Source organism: Antechinus flavipes, chromosome 2 (assembly GCF_016432865.1).
Source record: "Antechinus flavipes isolate AdamAnt ecotype Samford, QLD, Australia chromosome 2, AdamAnt_v2, whole genome shotgun sequence".
Taxonomy (NCBI): domain Eukaryota; kingdom Metazoa; phylum Chordata; class Mammalia; order Dasyuromorphia; family Dasyuridae; genus Antechinus; species Antechinus flavipes.
The window spans coordinates 219,193,662-219,215,704 of NC_067399.1; the positions used below are offsets into that span (position 1 = coordinate 219,193,662).

The window sequence follows — 22,043 nt, forward strand, 5'->3', positions numbered from 1 at the left end:
TCTTACAGAACAATAATCTTCTATAACATTCACATATCACAATTTACTCAGCCATTCTCCAACTGATGGGCATCCACTCAGTTTCTCGTTTCTTCCCACTATAAAAAGGATTGCTATACACATTTTTGCACATGTGGGTCCTTTCCCCTTTTTTATGATCTCCTTGGGATATAGGCCCAACAGAGACACTGCTGGACCAAAGGGTGTGCACAGTTTATAGCCCTTTGGGCATGGTTCCAAATGGCTCTCCAGAACAGTTGGATCAGTTCACAGTTCCACCAACAATGTATCAGTGTCTCAGTTTCCCACTTCCCCTCCAACAATTATCATTATCTTTTCCTGTCATCTTAGCCACTCTGAGAGGTGTGATATGTATGAAATATGAGGTAATTTTTATAAAATGCTTAGCTCAATATTTGATGCATAGTAGGCAATTCTTGCTTCCTTCTGATATTACTCCATCTTGCTCACTTCACCAGAATAGTATGAGATCTGTCAAATTTTTTGCTGAAATCCAAGCACACTATGTTGGCAGCATTCTTCTTATTTACCAGTTTATTTATTCTGTCAAAAAAAAAAAAAAGAAATAACAACACTAGCATGATTTATTCTATGTGAAAGTATGACTATGATTTTTTTAAACTGATTTTTCTAAATACTCACAAACTGTCCCTTTAATAATATGTCCTAGAATTAAATCAGAAATTAAGGCCAAGATCATTAGCCTATATAGTTTGCTGATTTACTGAACTGTAGTTTGCTCCATATTCTTTCTTTTCTTTCTTTTTCTTTTTTTTTTGAAAATTTAAAAACATTTGTGCTTTTTCATCCTGAGGTAACTTGGAGAGCAATTAATTTAGCTTTGGCAGAGACCTTTGAGATCACATAGTGCACTTGACTACAAAGATGAAGAAGCCAAAGCTTAGAGATGCTTTGTTACCTGAAGACATTTTTACAGGTCAGTGATTCCAAAATCAGTTCTTTTCACTAGACCCCATTGCTCATTCTCCAATGTCTATCAAAAATGAGACATAATGAGTCATCAACAAAAAATACTGTTCTTTTAGTACTCTGGGATGAAGTTCATCAGGGCTAACAATAATTAATTGAATACTGCTAGATGTTTTCTTACAATCTCCTTCCATATCTTGAATTCTGATTCCCTAAACCTTATCAGTTTGTTTTTGCTAGTCCAAAGGTCATTCTCCTTGGAAGAAAAAAGATAAGTTGAGTAGCACTTCATTCCTATTGTCAACCATTATCATTATTTTATCAACATTATTCCTGATCATCAGTCCTCTCCTATTCTTTTTTTGAACCTTCTTCTGCCCCCAAGATAGCTAAAGATGTTCTTTTTTATTGTCCTCTGTCTGAGTCCAGAATCTCCATCATTTTGGGCTTCAACATTCCTGACATTAATCTTATAAAGTCATGCCTTTCTTTTGAATTCATGCACCATTACCTGATTTTGCTTCTGTCATCTCTATATGGCCTTTTGAAATATGAGTTGTCAACTATAGCAGTCTTTTTAGACCAGAGTTGTCAAACATGAGATCACAGGCTGTATGTGGTCTACAACACACCTGAGGATTATTCAAACTCTATTAAAATACAATTGGGAAATATTTACTAAAATAAAAATACAATAAAATATAGATATTACTTTTACTTTTTATTTTCTTTTTTTTAAAGAAGATTTTTAAATTTTATTTTTTATTTACAAAGCATATGCCTGGGTAATTTTTCTAACATTGACCTTTGCAAAACCTTTTGTTCCAAATTTTCCCCTCCTTCCCCCCACCCCCTCCCCTAGATGGCAGGTAGTCCAATACATGTTAAATACATGTTGAAATACATGTTAAATCTGATATATCTATACATATTTATACAGTTATCTTGCTGCACAAGAAAAATCAGAGCAAGAAGGAAGGAAAAGAAAAACTGAGAAAGAAAACAAAATGCAAGCAAATAACAATAGAAAGAGTGAGAATGCTATATTGTGTTCCACATTCTGTTCCCACAATCCTCTTTCTGGATGTAGATGGCTTTCATCACTGAACAAGTGGAACTGGTTTGAATCCTCTCATTGTTGAAGAGAGCCATGTCCAACAGAATTGATCATCGTATAGTCTTGTTGTTGCCGTATATAATGACCTCCTGGTTCTGCTCATTTCACTTAGCTTCAGTTCATGTAAGTCTCTCCAAGCCTCTCTGAAATCATCCTGCTGGTCATTTCTTACAGAACAATAACATTCCATAACGTCCATATACCATAATTTATTCAGCCATTCTCCAATTGGATGGGCATCCACTCAGTTTCCAGTTTCTTGCCACTACAAAAAGGGCTGCCACAAATATTTTTGCATATGTAGGTCCTTTTCCCTCCTCTAGGATCTCTTTGGGATTATATCCCAAAGTAGAAACACTGCTGGATCAAAGGATATGCACAGTTTGATAATTTTTGAGCATAGTTCCAAACTGCTCTCCAGAATAGTTGGATCCATTCACAGTTTCACAAGTGTTCCAGTTTTTCCACACCCCCTCCAACATTTATCATAATCTTTTCCTGTCATTTTAGCCAATCTGACAGGTATGTAGTGGTACCTCAACTGTACTTCTTAATTTCTCTGATCAATAGTGATCTGGAGCACCTTTTCATGTGACTACAAATAGTTTCAGTTTCTTCACCTAAAAAATTGTCTGTTTATATCCTTTGACCATTTATCAATTGGAGAATGGCTTGAACTAGATAATATTGCTTTAAAAAACTAATCCAATATACAGCAGGCAGGGGTTGTTTGAGGAGGGGAGTGGCCTAGGTCTAGGTCTTTTAGGTTTCTTTTTGTGTGTCATGGATGACTTAGGCATTTTAGTGAAATCCTCTAATTCCTTGTTTGTGCATATGTTTTAATTCTGAGTATTCTTTTGTTATCTCCTCCAGCCTAAATGGTATGTTAAACAAAGTAGGTAGTCAATAAATGCTTATTGAATGAATGAATAAATAAATGAGTAAGCTAAAATAAAATCCTATGAATCCCTTCTCAGAATAAACATAAAATAAAATAAAGATTAAAGAGAAAAATGATCATATTTAAAGTTATGAAAAAAATATATTTTAAAAACTTAATTTATACACTTCAGATTCCTTTACATTGACAATTGCTTTTCTTTTCTTCCTAATTGGAAAAATTTCTGTTTTTGTCTTCAAAATCTAATTTTTGAAGGATTTTATTTTATTTTACATATATGCAAAATCAATTTGGAAATGTCTCTTTGAAGACTTCTACTAAAAAGAACTTGTTTCTTCCAGAGACAGCTTATTCCACTTCGGAGTAGCTCTAATTGTTAGGAAGACTTTCCTTATATCAAATTGAAATTTGCCTCAGCTGACAGCTGACAGCAGAGGAAAAAGAAGAATGACAAAAGACTGTCACAGGAACTCAAAAAACAATAATAGTCTAGGGATCTTGAGTGATGAGGCAAACAATCATACATATCTCAATAGTCCCTGATGCTACTACTGGATTACTGCCCAGAACAGTCATAGATATCCAGAATTATAACTGAATCACCAAGAAAACAGGTCAAATTGTGTTGTTTACGAGAAAAGGAATCTGTGAAATTATGTCTTTTTAGAAAATTTTCCATGAAAAATAGTTTAATTATTTTTAACACGGGGAAGAGAATAAGCATTTATTTATTGCCTACCACATTCCAGATACAACTAAGCACTTTACAAATATTATCTCTTGTGTTACAACTCTCGGAGGTACTATTATTATCTCCCCTTTTGAACCTCAAAAATGGTTTTTCTGATTCTAGGTCCAGTGTTTTATCCACTTCTTGAACAAGCAAGCCCATCCCCCTTTTATAGTTAAGAAAAATTTAAGTAACTTGTCCAGATTCACACAGCTAGTAGGTGTGTACTTTGGATTAGAACTAGACCTATTTTAACACCATCTCGATATTCTATGTACTGCACCACCTAGATGACTCTAATTCAGTATTGGAAGGGATAAACATCAATTATCCAGAAAAGTTGTTTAAGTGGAATAGATTATTCTTGGGGCCAAAGGAACCTATTTATAATACTTAACTCCAACTTACTTTTTGAGTCTTACTGCATATTACCCTCTTCTCTCATCTTGATGTACTCTACAGTTTAGTCAAATTGGCCTTCTTACACAATAGGGCGTCTATCTACCAGAGACTTGTTCCCTCACTTGGAATGTTCTCCCTCCTCATTTCCATCTTTAAGAATATCTAGGTTTGAGCAAAACCAAGAGAACAGTAACAGTAACAACAAGATTATGTGATGATCAACTGTGATGGGGTTGGCTCTTCTCAACAATTCAGTGATTCAAGGCAATTTCAATTTCAATTGGGATGGAAAATGCCATCCGCATTCAGAGAAAAAAAAAACTAGGGAAGCAATATGGACCAAAACATGGTATTTTCGCTTTTTGTTTGAGGATCAAAAGAGATTTTGTTTTCTTTATTGGACGGTGTTCCAGTGAAATTGCATTAGTAGCTATTCCTTGAACCCCCGAATTCATTTCTAACCTTCAGGCATCTCCCATTCTCCTCATCTGTTAGTAGGAAACCTTGCCTTCCTTCAACTTCTACTTAGGGGCTATCTCTAACCCTGATCCCCTATTTTGTGCTCTTTTCCTCCATTTTTATACTGTACTTGTTTATATGCATTTTTATTACCCAAGTATAATATAATCTTACTGAAGTTAGGGATTGTTTTGACTTGTCTTGTGTCCCCAATGCCTGGCACAAAGTAAGTGCATAATAAACATTTATTGGATTGATTTGGTAGCAAATCAGCCCTACTTCTCTCATTCACTGCTGTTTTCAATACCTTGGGCTGTAAGTTTGAAGCCTTCTCTTCATTATTTCTCATTTTTGTGCCCAAATATAGCATTATACAATCCACGCGGGGAAACTTAAAATTTCAGCAGAGTATGATCCCAGGGGATGTAAGCTTTATTTTTTAGATGAGATTGTGCTGCAACTTATTTTACCTCTCATCTTACTTCTCTATATAGTTTCTTCTTCTCGGGGAAGAAGGATTTCTTTGTAGACTGCATGACATTGACTGTGAGTCACATACTGGTAAGAAAATGGCTCAGAATAAGGAGAGAAGCTCATATGAATATAAAAATTAAGGTCATGTTGACACTGAATTTAGAAAGGAATATGAAAGGGCTCTGCCTAAGGTAAGCTTGAAGAAAACTATGTAATTCCTAGGAATTTAGAGCTAGAAGCTACCTCAGAGGTCAGCTAGTTCCAGACCTTCTTTTTTACAGAAGTGGAAACTGAAGCTTTAAGAGGCAAAGGGACTTTCCTATAGTCACATGAGTAGTTCCAAAGCTGGTGCTTTGCCTCGAAATGCAGGGATATTTCCACTTTGTGACATTGCTTCTTCACAAGTTTGTCTTTGTGACCCTTCTCTCCCCATCTCTATACAATTAAAAAAATCACATAGACCTATTCTATTAAAAATTAATGAATGGTCATGTATGTAGAGATCCTGTGCTGAAGGAGGATCATATACACAGAACAGTTCTATCCTGTTTGTCAAAGGGACTAAAAACTTCTGCAGAATCTCCAAGACTGTATACTGAGAACTTTCTAGTTCTCATGTGTAGAAGACTGACTGAAACATCTTGATTGGTTGCAGAATTAGTCCAAACATCCCTAGCCCACTATTTCTAGTTGGCTCCAGACCAAGCTTCATATACTATCTGGCTGCCTACTTTGGCCATCTTGCCACATACCCTGCTGCAGGCATCCTCTACAAGAAGTTATCAAATCCATTCATCATTTTATAAATGAGGAAACTGAGATGTTTATAAAAATTAAGTGACTTGCCCAAGCTTACACAGGCTGTGAGTGTCTGGGGCATCATTATTGTTATGTAATGCTGGAGAAACTGAGGCAAGATAGAGATTAGAGAGTTTTTAATGTTTTATTTGAAAGGGAGAGATTTACCAAATGGATTCATGGTTTGGTCCCAGGGCTGAATGAGACTATCATCTCCAAGAATCCAGCAGCCAATGTGAGTTCTCAATAGAATATATAGAATGGGGAGAGGCACCCAACATTCGATGATGTCTAAGATAGAAGGTCTTCTTATCTGGATCATTATGATAAGGAATGAAGGGTGGTATTGCAGGATTGAACAGAACAATTAGGAAATGAGGCAGAATAATTCAGGCAAATCAAAACAGAACAATTAGGGAAACTGAGTCAGGACAATAAAAAGGAATTGTGGCACAACATTTACAAGTCATTTCCCTACCTTTTCCATCCTCATAATTTAATATCTTAATACACACATTAATATCCTCTCAAGTTCTTTGTCCTCTCACCTCATCACTCTCCTTATACCTCCCTCTTACTTTAATCACTCTTAGCAATGGTCATCCCCTTTATCTCATTATCACCCATAATTTTGCTATCTTAATAATCTTGAATTACGAAATTCCTCTTTCTCATCATAATTTACTGTTATTGTCTCTTATCTCCTTTTCCCTACTTTTTTTTCCCCTAAGGCAATTGAGGTAAAGTGACTTTCCTAGGGTCACACATTAGGAAGAGTTAAGTATCTGAAGTCACATTTGAACTTCAGAGCTGGTGTTCTATCCACTGTGCCACCTAGCTGCCCCCCTTTCCCTACTCTTGGGAAAACCTATTTTTGTCTTCTCTCTGATCCTCTCATCCCTCTCTTTCTCCTGAATCTCCCAGTCCAGCACCCCTGCTGTGACCTCAATTTCCTCTTTCCACAGTCTTGACACCATGGCTGATCAATTCCATTATATACTCTTCTTTACCCTCGAATCTCCTGCTGCCTTTTTTATGATATGATCATCAATTGTGACTTGCCAAATATTATCTCTGGGGTTCTTCCACCCTTAAAATCCACTATTTTGTATGCTGCTGATTGCTTCCAGAAAAAGTAGCACAACTATGTCACCTGGATCTGTTATAAATGTATATTAACTTAGAAAGACCATGTTTTAGAACTCTACCTCCTCAAATTATATTATATTTACTTACCTACTTATATCCCATGTCCTCTCCCTTCCTCCTTCCCACCATAAAAAGATAAGCTCCTAATTAGGAGACTTATTTTTTTTTATTATTATTATACCCAGCACCTGTCATGATTCCTTATACATATTTTTTTTGGGACAAAACCTGTAATTTCATTGGCATAAGGACTCTTAATGAGGAAACATAATCTTCTAATGCTGAGTGTCACTTTTTCAACCAAACTTTAGTCTTAGGCAGTTTCCAAGAGAATTCAAAGGTTAAGTTATTCACATAGGATCAAATAGCTGGTCAATGTCAGAGAGGGGATTTGAACTGATTTCCCAGATTTTGAGACCAACTCTCTCTTGACCATGCTGTAACTACCTCTGCTTTAGGTATTATATGTGCTTTTAAAGTATTTATTGTAGGAATTTTTTTTATGCCACGGACCATTTGGCTATTTATAACATCATTCAGAGACCATACAAAATTATCACCTTATAGAACTCAAATAGTGGGAAATTGTTGTATGTAGTTTTCAGGTCATCATCATCTGTGGTTGCCTTAGCAAATTATTTTGTGGGCCTTATATGACCTGTGTGCTAGACATTCCTCACCTTTGGTTTATTGATTTGAATCAAGTAATCTCTCTCTCTCTCTCTGTGTCTCTGTCTCTGTTTCTGTCTGTCTGTCTCTTGTCTCTCTGTCTCTGTCTCTTTCTGTCTCTCTTTGTGTCTCTGTCTCTCACTCCCTCTTTTTCTCTCTCCCTCCACACACATACATACTCTTTCTCTCACCATCACCTATACATTTACATATACTTAGTTGCACACACACACACAAATATACAGACACAAATAGTTAAGTAAAACAAATTTCCACGTTGGCCACATTTGAAGATGTATGCATCAGTTTGAAACTCTGACTTGAGATGCAAGGTATGGTTCCATGATAATAAATGAGAAAGCTTTTATTAATAGGTACATGAAGTACTGCTCCAACACCCCTTACACTTTCTGTCTTCTTTTATGTTTCTCCTCCTTTCTCCCTTTCTCTCTTTATTTCCATGTTGATATTTTTGCTTTTTCTTTGTTATGAGAAAGGAACTTGGAACTCAGGAGACCATTGTTCTAGTTCCAGCTTGGCTGCTTTCTAGTTATGGGCTTTTAAACCATTAACCTTTTCAGACTTCCTCATTGCAGTATTATGGAAATGTCACTTGACTCTGGAATCAGAAGAGTGAAGAATATAGCTTTAAATGTGGCTTATATGGGAATTTTTGCTTGAGAATACTTACTTGATGCAAAGATTTTCTTTTTCTTCCTTTTTTTCAAGGGTGGTGGGGTGGGAAGGAGGGCTACTTTAAAAAAAAAGAAAAGAGTCTTTGAAGCATTTTTTTTTTTAATGCACAGAAGAGAACAGAAGGAAAGAAAACACAAATGAGCAATTCATCTTTGAAAGCTACATATTGAATATATTATATTCCTTTTTTAAAAAATAACTTTTTATTGACAGAACCCATGCCAGGGTAATTTTTTACAACATTATCCCTTGCACTCTCTTCTGTTCCGATTTTTCCCCTTCCTTCCTCCACCCCCTCCCCGAGATGGCAAGCAGTCCTATACATGTTAAATAGGTTACAGTGTATCCTAGATACAATATATGTGTGCAGAACCGAACAATTCTCTTGTTGCACAGGGAGAATTGGATTCAGAAGGTAAAAATAACCCAGGAAGAAAAGCAAAAATGCAAGCAGTTTATATTCATTTCCCAGTGTTCTTTCTTTGGGTGTAGTTGCTTCTGTCCATCCTTGATCAATTGAAATTGAATTGGCTCTCTTTATCGAAGAGATCCATTTCCATCAGAATATATCCTCAAACAGTATCGTTGTTGAGGTATATAATGATCTCCTGATTCTGTTCATTTCACTTAGCATCAGTTCATGTAAGTCTCTCCAGTCCTCTCTGTATTCCTCCTGCTGGTCATTTCTTACAGAATAATAGAATATATTATATTCCTAAAAGTAAAAGCAAGACAAATATATTAGACACAATTTCATGAAGAATCCTCTTTCTGTTCTTGATGTATGGAAATGCTCATTTTATTTGGTGTTTGTTAAATTCATAATTTAACAAAGAAAAGAAAGTAATTGACTTCAGCTTCAACAGAGTACAGAGCAGAGAAATTAAAATCAGGGTGAGGTTTGAAAGTAATCTTTCTTGAGGATGAGAATTGAGGTTTCTTATTCTTTTGTGTGTTTCCTTGGTTCTCTGAAGGTCTGAGTCAGCTGGAACAGATGTTCCCTGTGGGAAATGTACTTGCAACTGGTTGTGTGTGCCGGGAGCTGTGAAAATGGTCAGCACAGAGTCAGGGAAAAGGACACTGATAGAACAAATAAATACATATCAAGCTCCTTGCTGGGTCCAACTGAGACTGTCCCCTTTTTCTGAGGACAGTGCTCATGGTAGATGTCATAGACACAATGTATCTCTTACTGAATTTGTTCTTAATATGATTTGATGAACAAAATACCTCTATAAAAGGTTTAGTCCCTTCAATCCCAGGCTGTTGCCTTAGGGCAACTAACCGTCCCCTCTATGCAATCTCTTAAAGAGTTAAATTGGAGCCAGGAAATTGCTAACAGTAGTTAGTAAACTTGGGCTCAGGTGAAGTCCCACAAAAGTTTGGAGGGCTTGATGATAGATATGAATCAGAAGTTAGAACCGGCGCCAAAAAATACTACACAGCCAAGAGGCTTGAGCAAAGGCTGGCTTCAGTTTTGTGACCATGGACAACTGTTCTCTTCAATTTTCTTCATCTCTCCAAAGGCAGAATGATTCAGCATTTTCAGTCAGATTATCTGCATCAAGTTAATGTCCCCCCTCCCCCTTCTATCTTATAGGTTCTAGCTCCCTGTACTCCTGCTCCAAGGTTTGGGGCACACTATCCTTAGGAAAGGCATGCCATGGTGGAATAGAAAGTATACTTGAACTAGGAATTGGAAAGCTAGGGCTCTGGCCCCATCTCTGTTGCTATGTAACAGTGGGACTTTTGGTAAGTCTTACTTCAACACCAGACCTTCAGTTTTCTTATTTGTAAATTGAGAGTAATAAATTCTGCTCTATTTACTTCATGGGATTATTGTGAGAATCCAATGAGATAAACATTGAAATGCTTTATATATTGCAAAGTATTTTGATTACCCTTGATTTGAGAGGAATAATAGCAAAAATCCATTTTGTATAGAGTTTTATAGTTCATGAAATATTTTACTCATATCCACCCAAGGGACTGGACATTGACACCATTATTGTCCCTATTTTTCAGAAAAAAGAAAGGGAAGCTTAGAGAAGATGAACACTTTGGCGTAGGTGTGGGATTCCGAAATCTTTTGATTCCCATTTCAATGCCCTTTTCTGTACACTTTAATATCCAACCTCTGCTCTGTTCAGGGTTGTCTTATCTCAGTTTCTCCCACAAACCTTGCTCATTCTCATGCATTTTATGCATGATGTAACCTAGGCTGTGGACAGCTTTCATCTTCTCCATCTAAACCCACACCATTCTTTCAAGGCTCTGTTCAATTGTTATCTATTCCAAGAAAGTTCCGATTCACTAACCCACAATGATAACACCGAGGTCAAAGAATATGTGCACATATTTCTCTTTAAAGTTCATAAATTATTTTCCTCACAACAATCTAGTAAGGAGGTGTGCAGATATGATTTTGCCCCTTTTGTAGGTGAGACAACTGAGGCTTAGAGGTAAATTGAACAGCAAATATCACCTGGGATAGAACCCCACCTCTCCAAAGTGTAAAACTAAGCATGCTTAATAATTATAATAAGTAACATTTACATAGGGTTTTAAGGTTTGTAAAGTATTTTTAAAATATAATTTCATTTTAACCTCACAATAGTACTAGGATGTAGGCATTATTATTAACCCCAATTTATAGATAGGAAAAGTGAAGAAGACAGAGATTAAGTAATTTGAATAGGAGCACTCAGCTGAAAACTATCTGAAGCTAGATTTAAACTGATGTGACCTCAAAGTTTGTTTAGCAATCTATTCAAATAACGTAGAAAGTATATTTGCATACAATTATTTATATACTTATTGTTCTTCTCTTTACCTTGCCATGGAATGTAAACTCCTTGAGGGCAGGGACTTTTTCATGTTTGTCTTTGCAGTCTCAGTTCTTAGAACAATGTCTGGCTCAGTGCTTAATATCTTGATGACTGATTAATTGCTCACTTATGCAGAATTTGTCCTGTTTTAGGGTTCCTATTATATTTATATTTCTTATCACAGAGGCTAGTATTTGTTTTCTGATGGTTTTGTTGAGATTGGGAAGGGACTTCAAAAGGTTGGGGGTCACAGAATTTGCAGACTTGAACCCACATGCAAGTCAAGGGACAAAGTTTCCTGTTGAAGTGGGCAAAATTCCAAACTCATTTTATTGATGAGGAAACTGAGGCAAAAGGTGAACTATCTTGTCAGGGCCACGTGGATAATAAGTGAGGCTGAATTTGAACTCACAAAGTTGTGGGCCTAACACTCTATTCATGGTGCTACCTAGCTTCTTTTGCTCAATAAATGTTTATGGATTGATTGCAAGTTGTTACCTGTGTGACCCTGGATAAGTTCTTTCGTTCTTTCTTTCTTTCTTTTTTTTTTTCTTGGCTGAGGCAATTGGGGTTAAATGGCTTGCCCAAGGTCACACAGCTAGGAAGTGTTAAGTGTCTGAGGTTAGATTTGAACTCAGGTCCTCCTGACTTCAGGGTTGGTGCTTTATCCACTGTGCCACCTAGAACACTTTGGATAAGGGCTAACTGTTCCAGAACTCAGATTTTTTGGTTGTAAAATGAAGGAGTAGGACTAAAAGACCTCCACAATCCTGTTGAGCCCTGTTTATAATCCTCTGAATTAAGAGTATATCTTATTTCAGTGAGATATGTTTTTTGTAAATGAGAAAGTACTATAGAAATGAAAAAAAGGTTGTTTTTATCCATAGACAAATAACACAAATAACAAGTATTTTTCCTCTCTCCAGCTCTCTCTCAGAACAGGAGACAGTGAATGTCACAATGTACTAATAGATCTAGCCCTTTTTGGAGGGGGAGGATGGGGCTGGGTAGACTGCTTGGCCACCGAGGATCTGTCCCAGATCTGGGGTCCTCTGATATTAGCACTACCAGCAGTGGGAGTTCTAGCATAATGGAGAGTCTCCAGGTGGGGTGTGGCTCTTGATTCAAACCTGAGTAGCTGTGTGTGCCATTAATGGAGCTGGGTTAGACTTTAATTAGATGCAAAGTATTTTTAAGATACAATCTTGTTTTTAGCCTCACTTGGAGAGTCCATTAGTGCCCATCACAGAGTACAATGTTGCTTTGTACTTGAGCTTGAAACCAGCTCTCCAGTTTTATAAAATAATGCCTCCTTCTCTGAATTTTCTCGGCCTTCCTATCTCTCCAGCTCAACTCTACCCCCAGCCTGATGATTGCAAGAACTGTGAGAGATGTTTGCAATTTCAGGAGAGTCTACAGGTTCTTTCCCACATGCTCTTTATTTCTCTTTAATAGATTTTTAAAATTGCTATAGTTCATTTTTACATTGCTCTGATTTCTTCCTGCATCCCTTCCCCCTCTCAGGAAGCCATCTCTTATAAGAAATAGCTTTTTAAGGGATAGAGAAGAGAAGAGAAGAGAAGAGAAGAGAAGAGAAGAGAAGAGAAGAGAAGAGAAGAGAAGAGAAGAGAAGAGAAGAGAAGAGAAGAGAAGAGAAGAGAAGAGAAGAGAAGAGAAGAGAAGAGAAGAGAAGAGAGGAAAAAAAAATCAATGTCAACACATGGTGGGGTGGAACTCCTGATGTTATCAGCAATTTTTGTTCTTTTGCTGAGATGCCTTCTCATATCTCTTCTTTGGGACCAAATTTATTCTTTATAATTTTGCCTCATTCATTTCCCACTGTTTTGTGATTACTGTTCTTTCTATTTACACCGATGTAGTCATTTATATCTTGTTTTCCTGGCTCTGCTTACTTTATTCAGTTCATGCAAGTCTCCCAAAACTTCTCCGAATTCATCATGTTTATCTTTTCTAGCAGAACAGCAATATTATAATTCATTTATAGACCATTTCCCAGATGGATAAACATCTATTTTCACACCTTTTCTTCTCACTAACTTAGAGGAAGCTTTCAGGAGGCTTTCAGATTCCCCTGGGAAGGACTCTTCTTGACTTATCTAACATCTTACCATCCTGAAATAAACTTGATTTGAAAGGGAATCAAGAATCATTAGGTAAAAGAGACACCTCAAATGTACTTTTTGGTTCTGATCAACTGTTGATATCCTAAATTAAATTATGTTAAATGAATTTATGTATAAGACACTGTGTTATCCCTGTGTCTTCTGTTAGTCAATTAAGTATTTATTTACTCCCCTACTATGTACCAAGCCCTGTGTTTTATGATAAAAAATGAAAGCAGTCCCTTGAAGAACTTAAATTCCATCTGGAGAAGTAACATGTACACATATAGATAGCAACAAGATAAATATCAAACCAATAAATTAATCAACAAGTATTTATTAAATGTTAATTATAAGTTAGAGGGGAAGCTAGGTGGCACAGTAGATAGAGCACCAGCCCTGAAGTCAGGAGGACCTGAGTTCAAATCTAACCTCAGACACTTAACACTTCCTGGCAGCGTGACCCTGGGCAAGTCACTTGACCCCAATTGCTTCAGGAAAAAAAAAAAAATATATATATATATATATATATATATATATATATATGTTAGAAAAAAGTACAAAGAATGAAGAAATCCTTACTCAAAATGGGAAGAGAGAGCAACAAGTACATATAAAAATATATGGTATGACATAAGTTAAACAAATACAAATATATGCAAGGTAATTAAATAAAAGCTAATATTATAGGGAAATATATAAATAAAAGGTAATAAAGAGGATATCAGCAACTGGGTGGGGGGATGTCAGGAAAGGCTTCACAAAAGCTATGGTACCTGAGATGAATAAAACAAGGAATTTTCTGAGGCAAAGATAAGGAGATGGTACATTCTAGGGATGAGGAATTGGCCTTTGTAGAGAAACACAGACAGGAAATTGAATGTCATGTGTGATAAAAGGCAAATAGACTAATTTAGCTTGACTTTTGGGCAAATTTCTTACTCAATTCTAATCTTACTTTTCTCCTTTGTAAAATAAGGGGATTATAATAGATGGAATCTAAGGTCCCTTTCATCTCTGAAATTCAATTTTCTAAGCTTTAAAATCCTTTTTAAATGCTAACGTTAGGTGATGTAAATTCTAAAGTCTTTTCCAGATATAATGTTCTCTAATAGTCTGATCTGGGCAATTCAAAAAAAAAAGTTTGTTTATATCTTTCAATCATTTATCAATTTGGGAATTACTTTTATTCTTCTAATTTTGAGATTCCCCTCCCTCTCCAATTAACTGTTTTCATTCTAAGGTACATTGGATTTGTTTATGTAAGACTCTTTAGTTTTATGTGTCAAAATTGTGATTTTATCTTCTGTGATCTCTCTATCCCTTGTTTGGTCATGAACTCTTCCCTTATCCATATATTGGAGAGGTGATGTGTTTCTTGTTCCTCTAATTTGTTTATGATATTATCTTTTATATTTAGACCATGGATATACTTAGAGATTACTTTAGTATTTAGTATGAAATATTGGTTTAAACCTAATTTCTTCCAGACTGCTGTCCCATTTCCCCAGCAGTTTTTTTTACAAAATAGCAAGTTCTTATCCCAACAGCTTTGGTTTATTTCTCTATGTTGCATAGTTAATTTGTTCCACTGATTGCTCTCTCTAATTTTTTTTTTAAACAAATACCAAATTGTTTTCATTATAACTATTTTGGACTATAGCTTGAGGCATGATATTGCTAGTCTCCTTTCCTTCCCACTTTTTTCCCCATCATTTTTCTTGAGATCCTTGACGACGACGACGACGACGACGACGACGACGACGACGACGACGAAGAAGAAGAAGAAGAAGAAGAGGAGGAGGAGGAGAAGGAAAAGAGGAGGAGAAGGAGAAGAAGAAGGAGAAGGAGGAGAAGAAGAAGAAAAGAAGAAGAAAGAAAGAAAGCCTTGAACCTATGAAAATGCTATCCACTTCTAGAAATTTATTGTTTTCTGTTGAAATTTTTCTTATGTTCTGCTATGTACATGGAAATGTTCTTTCCCTCTCCCTTTTTTAATTTTGTATTTAAGTTTAAAATGAATAAAAATTTACAAAAAAAAGAGATATTTGACTTTTTCTTTCTCCAAATTAATTTTGTTTTTTTTCCCCCCTAATTTGATAAAATAATTCTTCTTCTTTTTTTGCTGAGGCAATTGGGGTTAAGTGACTTGCCCAGGTTTGCACAGCTAGAGAGTATTAAGTGTCTGAGGTCAGATTTGAACTCAGGTCCTCCTGATTTCAGGTCTGGTCTCTATTCACTGCACCATAACTTGCATATTTCTCCAGTTATTTAGATCTTTATTTCTGTAAGCATTCTTTAAAGTTGTATTAACATAATCCTGGTTTATATCTTCATAGATTTGCTCCAAAGTATTTTATACATTCTAAAGATATCTTCAATGGGATTTCTCTTTCTATATTTTCATGCTGGGTTAATTGTTATTACACAGAAATGTTGGTGATTTATATGGATTTATTTTATATCTGCAATTTTCCTGAAGTTTTTATTTCAATTAATTTTAGTTGACTCCTTAGGTTTCTCTATGTATATATCTCATCTACAAAAAAGAAAAAAATCCTTCTTTGCCTATGTCTATTCTTTCAATTTCCTTTTTTATCTGATTGTTATGGCTAGGATTTCTAATATTATGTCATATGGAAATGGGGACAATGGACATTCTTGTTTCATCTCTAATTTTATTGTAAAGTACTCTTGTTTATTACTGTTACTTGTAATGCTATCTCCCAATTTAGATATCTAATATTTACCATTTTAAATAAAGGTTCCATTATTCTTGTGTTTTCTAACATGCTAAAAAACAGAAATGGGTATCATATTTTGTCAAAAGTTTTTTATCCATGAGTTTTGACAGAATAATGTGATTTTTATTATTATTATTATTATTAATAAGGCTAATTATATTTATAATTTTCCTAATATTGAACAACTCTGCATTCTTTATTTAAATACATTCTGTTCATAATATGTAATCTTTGTGATAATGCTGCTGTAACTTCTTTGCTCATATTTATTTATTTATTTATTTTGCTTTTAATGATCATTAGGGATATTGGTCTATAGTTTTCTTTCTCTGCTTTCATTCTCCCTGATGTAAAAGTCAAGACAATATTTGTACCCTGCCCTTCTCTCTCCCTCCCTTCCCATGTCCAGATGACCCGATAACCTAATGGACATTTCCAGCAACTCTGATTAAAGGTGTCTTTTTGACATAGTGAACCAAAAGATATCTCTTGAGAAGGCCAATAAGAAGCTAGAGCACAAGAAGACTGATGGATGCCTCAAAGAATTAAGAAAACAACTGAAAAATCTTATTATTTTTGAAAGGCAAATAAGTGACTTGCCCAGGTTCATACAATATTATATGACTTCAGATTTGACCTCTGGTCCTCCTGACTCCAGGACTAGTACTCTACCCATTGCAGCATCTATCTGCCCCTGAACTGAAAGACCCCATGAAGCCATATGAAAAGTCTGAAAATGAACTGAAAGCCTTACAAAATGTTGAACATTGTGGATGCATTGCCTAAAGAAAAAAAACAGAAGAAAAATTCACTGTTAAAGCAACAAACAGACCAAGATATGTTGTGAGTTGTCAGTGTCATCTTGACAAAACTAATCTGAAGCCAGGGACAAGAATTGTTTTGGATTTCACTATACTTGATATCTGCCAAAGATATTTGCCAAAAAAAAAAAAAAAATCCACTGATTTATTACCTCACATGAGACCCTGGGAATGTTTCTTAAACATTGAGATTGTAGAGCTGGTTGATAAATCAGAGAATTGAGAGAATTACCCCTTATAAATTCTGTATTATTCCAGTGTGTAGGGATAATAACTCCAAAAGGTCTACCAGAAACAAGAAAAAAAAAAAAAACACTTTTGGCAAGAGCTGTTGCTAGCCAGCTGGATTTCATTTTTCAAAGATTATAGCAAGTTCTATTGTAGACAAATATGTTGGTGAAAGTGTCCATTTGATCAGAGAAATATTCAATTATGCCAAGGATCACTAGCCATGCATCATTTTCATGGATGAAATTGGTGGCCATTGTTTTTCTAAGTGTACTTCAGCTGATGGAGAAATTCAGAGAACTCTAATGGAATCACTGAATTAGATAAATATATTTGATACTTTTCACAGAATAAAAATGATCATGACTACAAACAGACTAGATCTATTGGATACTGTTTTGCTGAATCTAGGAAGATTAGATAGAAAAATAAATGTTGATTTACCAAACATACAAAATTCCATAAAATGAAGATTTATACCTATTCTATCACACACAAAAAATGTGAAATAGATTATAAAATAATTGTGAAGCTCTCAGATGGCTTTAATGGTGTAGATCTGAGAAATGTTTGTACTGAAGCAGGTATATTTACAATTCATATTGATCATTATTTGTTTTAAGGAGGATTTCATTAAGGCAGACATAAAACTAGTTAATTCTAAGAAGCTGGAGTGTAAAGTAGACAATAAACCTGAGTGATACAACATGAAAGTTATTGTTGTAATATAAAAATAAAGTTGAGGATAATAATATATGTATTGAATATCATCTCATTAAAAGCATATGATATACAATTTCTATATACACTACCAGTACAGAAAACTATACATTGGTCAATGTATTTGTGGTAGCAAATTACATGAGCTGCATTAGATAAGTGGCTGTTTTTTTTTTTTAATAATTAGTGTATGAGCAATATATAAAATATTGAAATAGTTTGAGATATTGGTTTTAAAGACCATTTCTTGAAGGCACTTTATATTATTTCCCTTATTTTCTTCTTCCCAAAGAATAGAATAAAATTTGCCTGATTCAATCCTTTCATATAGTAAAAACAAAACAAAACAACATGCTTCTATAATAGCATGAAAATACAATAAAAGGAATTTGGTAAAATCCCATCTTTTGTTAGTTTATCTAATAGCAGAATAAATTGTTCTTTGAACATTTGATAGAATTTTCTTGTGAGTGTACTTGGTTTTGTTTTACTTTTTTTTTCTTTTGGGAGTTCATCTATGGCTTGTTCAATTTCTTTTTCTGAAATTGTGTTGTTTAAACTATCTACTTGATTCATTAATCTGTATATCTTATATTTATATAAGTATTACTTCTTTCACTTAGATTTTTGGTTTGTTGGCATTTATTTAGTTAGGGAAAATTTTTCTAATATTCTTTATTTCTTTTTGATTTGTTATGAATTCTCTCTTTTTTTTTTTTGAACTGGTAATTTGGCTTTTTCTTTTTTAAAATCAAATTAGTTAATAGTTAAATTTTTAAAAAATGCTCCTAGTGTTATTTATTTTTTGCTTTTAATTTTATTAGGCTCTTCTTTGGTTGTCAGGGTATCTTTTTAGTATTTAATTGTTATTTAAATATTTGTCCATTTTGTAGTTTTTAGTTACATCCCCAATTCAGCTGTTATTTTCTCCTTTACTTGATGAAAGTGTTTAGAAATATTAATTTTCTCCTGCTTTGCTTCATTGAGGATCACTACATCTTGAGACTGACTCTGTAGTGCTAGAGAAACTGAGGCAAGACAAAGATTAGAGGTTTTTAGTATTTTAATAGTGGAGAGTTTGTACTGGCAAAGCTTTATTAACTAGCCAGTTTGGATGGGATTCTTGTCTCAAAGTACTTGGCATGGAGTGAGTAACTCCAGAGACTTTTATAGGGCTGCAGTGATCAGGGAAACAAAAGCAAGGAGGGGGCAGAGCACTGGTAGAGTAGAAAGTCCAGGAAGGACCATAACTTTTTAAATTCTGACAGGGTGGGGGGTGGAAAGCAGGAGGGATAATAAATTCTAATAAATTCACTTTGGGAGTAAAGACACTAGGAGACAGGAAGTCTGGGCCCAGGAGATGGTCAAGCATTTGAGATAAGCCATCTGGAGTTTTATGACTCTTAGAAATGCTAGAGTGGCCAGAGTTCCCAGCCCTAATTATCACAGTCCTAATGGCCAGGAAGGTGGTGGTGGTAGGGGGTGTTGTCACTAGGGAAACTGAGGCATAACAATTCAATGTCTGATGATTCTTTGCCTAGAACTATCATAGCATGAAAAGTCTTAGATAGACTGCTTCTTGCCTTTCCAGTCTACTCTAGACTGCTTCATTTCCATGCTGATTTATCTTCATCCCTTTTGGGCATCTCTCTTTTTATTTCTATTTCTTTTTTTATGTATCATCTTGCACAATTAGAATGTAGCTTTTGAGTAGGGATTGTCTTTTGTTGTTATTTTTCCATCTCCTTAGTTATAATTTACACAGTACTTGGCATATAATAAGCACTTAATCACTTTTCTGCTAATTATCCTTGACTGCATCACTAAAATTAAATGTTGTCTCATTGTTATTTTTAAAATAAAATTAATTATTTTTTTCTAGGATTTGTTTTTTGACCCAACAATTCTTTAGAATTTAGTTATTCAACCTCTAGTTAATTTTTCAACCTTTCTTCACTAATCCCTCTTTTAAAGTATAATTTTATTGCATTGTGGTCAAGAAAGGGTTTATTTAATACTATTGCTTTTCCATTAGAATGTAAATCATCCTTACAAAGTTCCTTCTAAATCCTCACTTCTAAGTTCCTTTTTATGTTTCTCTTATCTCTTGTGTTTGTATCTCAAAGTTCCAATTTAGCTCTGTTTTTTTCATCAGGAATGATTGAAAGTAATCTCTTTCATTTAAGGATTATATTTTTCTTTACAGGATTATATCCAGTTTTTCTAGGTAGACTATTTTTGATTATAAACCTATATATTTTGCCTTTTGGAATATTGCTTTACATTGGTAGCTGCTAAATCTTATGTGATTATGATTGTGTGATTCCTTAGTATTTGAATTATTTCTTACTGCTTAATTTTTTTTTCTTAGATCTTAGAGTTCAGGAAACTCTGGATTTTGGCTTCCTGGTAATTTCTATTTTGGGATTCTTTAAGGATATGACTAATAGATTATTTTCACTTTGCCCTTTAATTCTGAGAGATCTGGAAAGTTTTAAGATTTCTTGAAATATGTCTAGACCTTTTCTTTTTTCATTGTGGTATTCACATAGTGTAATGATCCTTAAATTCCCCCCTCAATTTGTTTTTCATGTCAGTTGTTTTTGCTATGAGATACCTTATATTTTCTCTTTTCCCAATTTTTTGCCTTTGTTTTAATATTTTTTCTCATAGAATCAATAACTTCTATTTGATTCTAATTTTTAGGGAGCTTTACCAGAGTAAATTTCTGAGTTTCAGTTAATTATCTTTCCTAGTTTCTCATCTTGTTTCTTTTCCACTCTCTCTCTTATTTCTTTAATAATTTAGTTTATAGATGTATGACCCTGAGCAAATCATTTGACTTTGCCTCAGTTTCTTCTTTTACAAATTAAGAAGGATTGGATTGAATGACCTCCAAGATCTATTGTAGTTTTAATTATCTTGTGCCATGATCCTATAAACAGGAGTCATAACAACTACCCTGCCCCAACATATGAATTATAATGGTAAATAACACCTTTGAAAGGACAGTATTCTTCTTCACCAAAATCCAGTTCTGAAATAGGAAAATTCCTGTGATCACTGATTTCAATGGCTAGTTATAAGATATATGCAGACACACATGTATGTATGTAAGTGTATACACAAACCAGCAACTGCTTGATTCAATAAGTTCCTTTCAGAATATCTCTAAATTGTTGACTATTGACCCTATAGAGTGTAACAGAAGAAAGTCTTAATCTCAATTTATTATGGGTTTTGATATAAATTGAACAGTGGAAAGTACAGTGTGTCTATAGCTTTCTTTGTTTTTACTTCTATCAAAACAATCTAAGATTGTTTCCTCCCCGCCAAACCCCTATGTTCTATCATAATGTATCTGTAGTCTACTAAGTATCCAGGTCTGTATTCACATACATTGTTATTTAGCCATACCTTTCCTATCTGTATGTATGCTATTGATCTTTTGAACTCAAGGATAGAAACTTACTTTTGTATTTAGTAAATTTCAGTTTATTAAAAAAATATCATTTTGACTGTTTTTAAACATAGGATTTCTTCAAGGAATTCTAATTAATCTTTTTTTTTAAATAGATTTTTATTTTCAAGATATATGCATGGGTAATTTTTCAGCATTGACAATTGCAAAACCTTTCGTTCCAACTTTTCTCCTCCTTCCCCCTACGCCTCCCCCAGATGGCAGGTTGATCAATACATGTTAAATATGTTAAAGTATAAATTAAATACAAGTATACATGGCCAAACAGTTATTTTGCTGTACAAAAAGAATCGAACTTTGAAATAGTGTAAAATTAGCCTGTGAAGGAGATCAAAAATGCAGGTGGACAAAAATAGAGGGATTGGGAATTCTATGTAGTGGTTCATAGTCATCTCCCAGAGTTCTTTCGCTGGACGTAGCTGGTTCAATTCATTTATGTTCTATTGGAACTGATTTGATTCATCTCATTGCTGGAGATGGTCACTTCCATCAGAATTGATCATTGTTGTTGAAGTATATAATGATCTTCTGGTCCTGCTCATTTCACTCTCAATTCTAATTAATCTTGAAGCCAAGATATTTGTATTTGTAGATTTTATTGTTTTTTTATCTTCCGGGTTATTTTGTTAACCCATAACATAATAATAGCTCTTTAATTTTTGTTGTTGTTGTTGTTGTTGTTTTTGTTTACTCATTTTTGATGTTGATGTCTTTCTCCTTACAGATTTCTTCCATGGATTTCAGGGTCATAT

The 22,043-nt window shown here is 34.6% G+C and overlaps 1 pseudogene; it reads left to right on the forward strand.

Moving 5' to 3' along the window:
• Positions 1–906: 906 nt before the first annotated feature.
• LOC127546540 (26S proteasome regulatory subunit 10B-like) lies at positions 907–17,791 on the forward strand (annotated as a pseudogene).
• Positions 17,792–22,043: the final 4,252 nt, after the last annotated feature.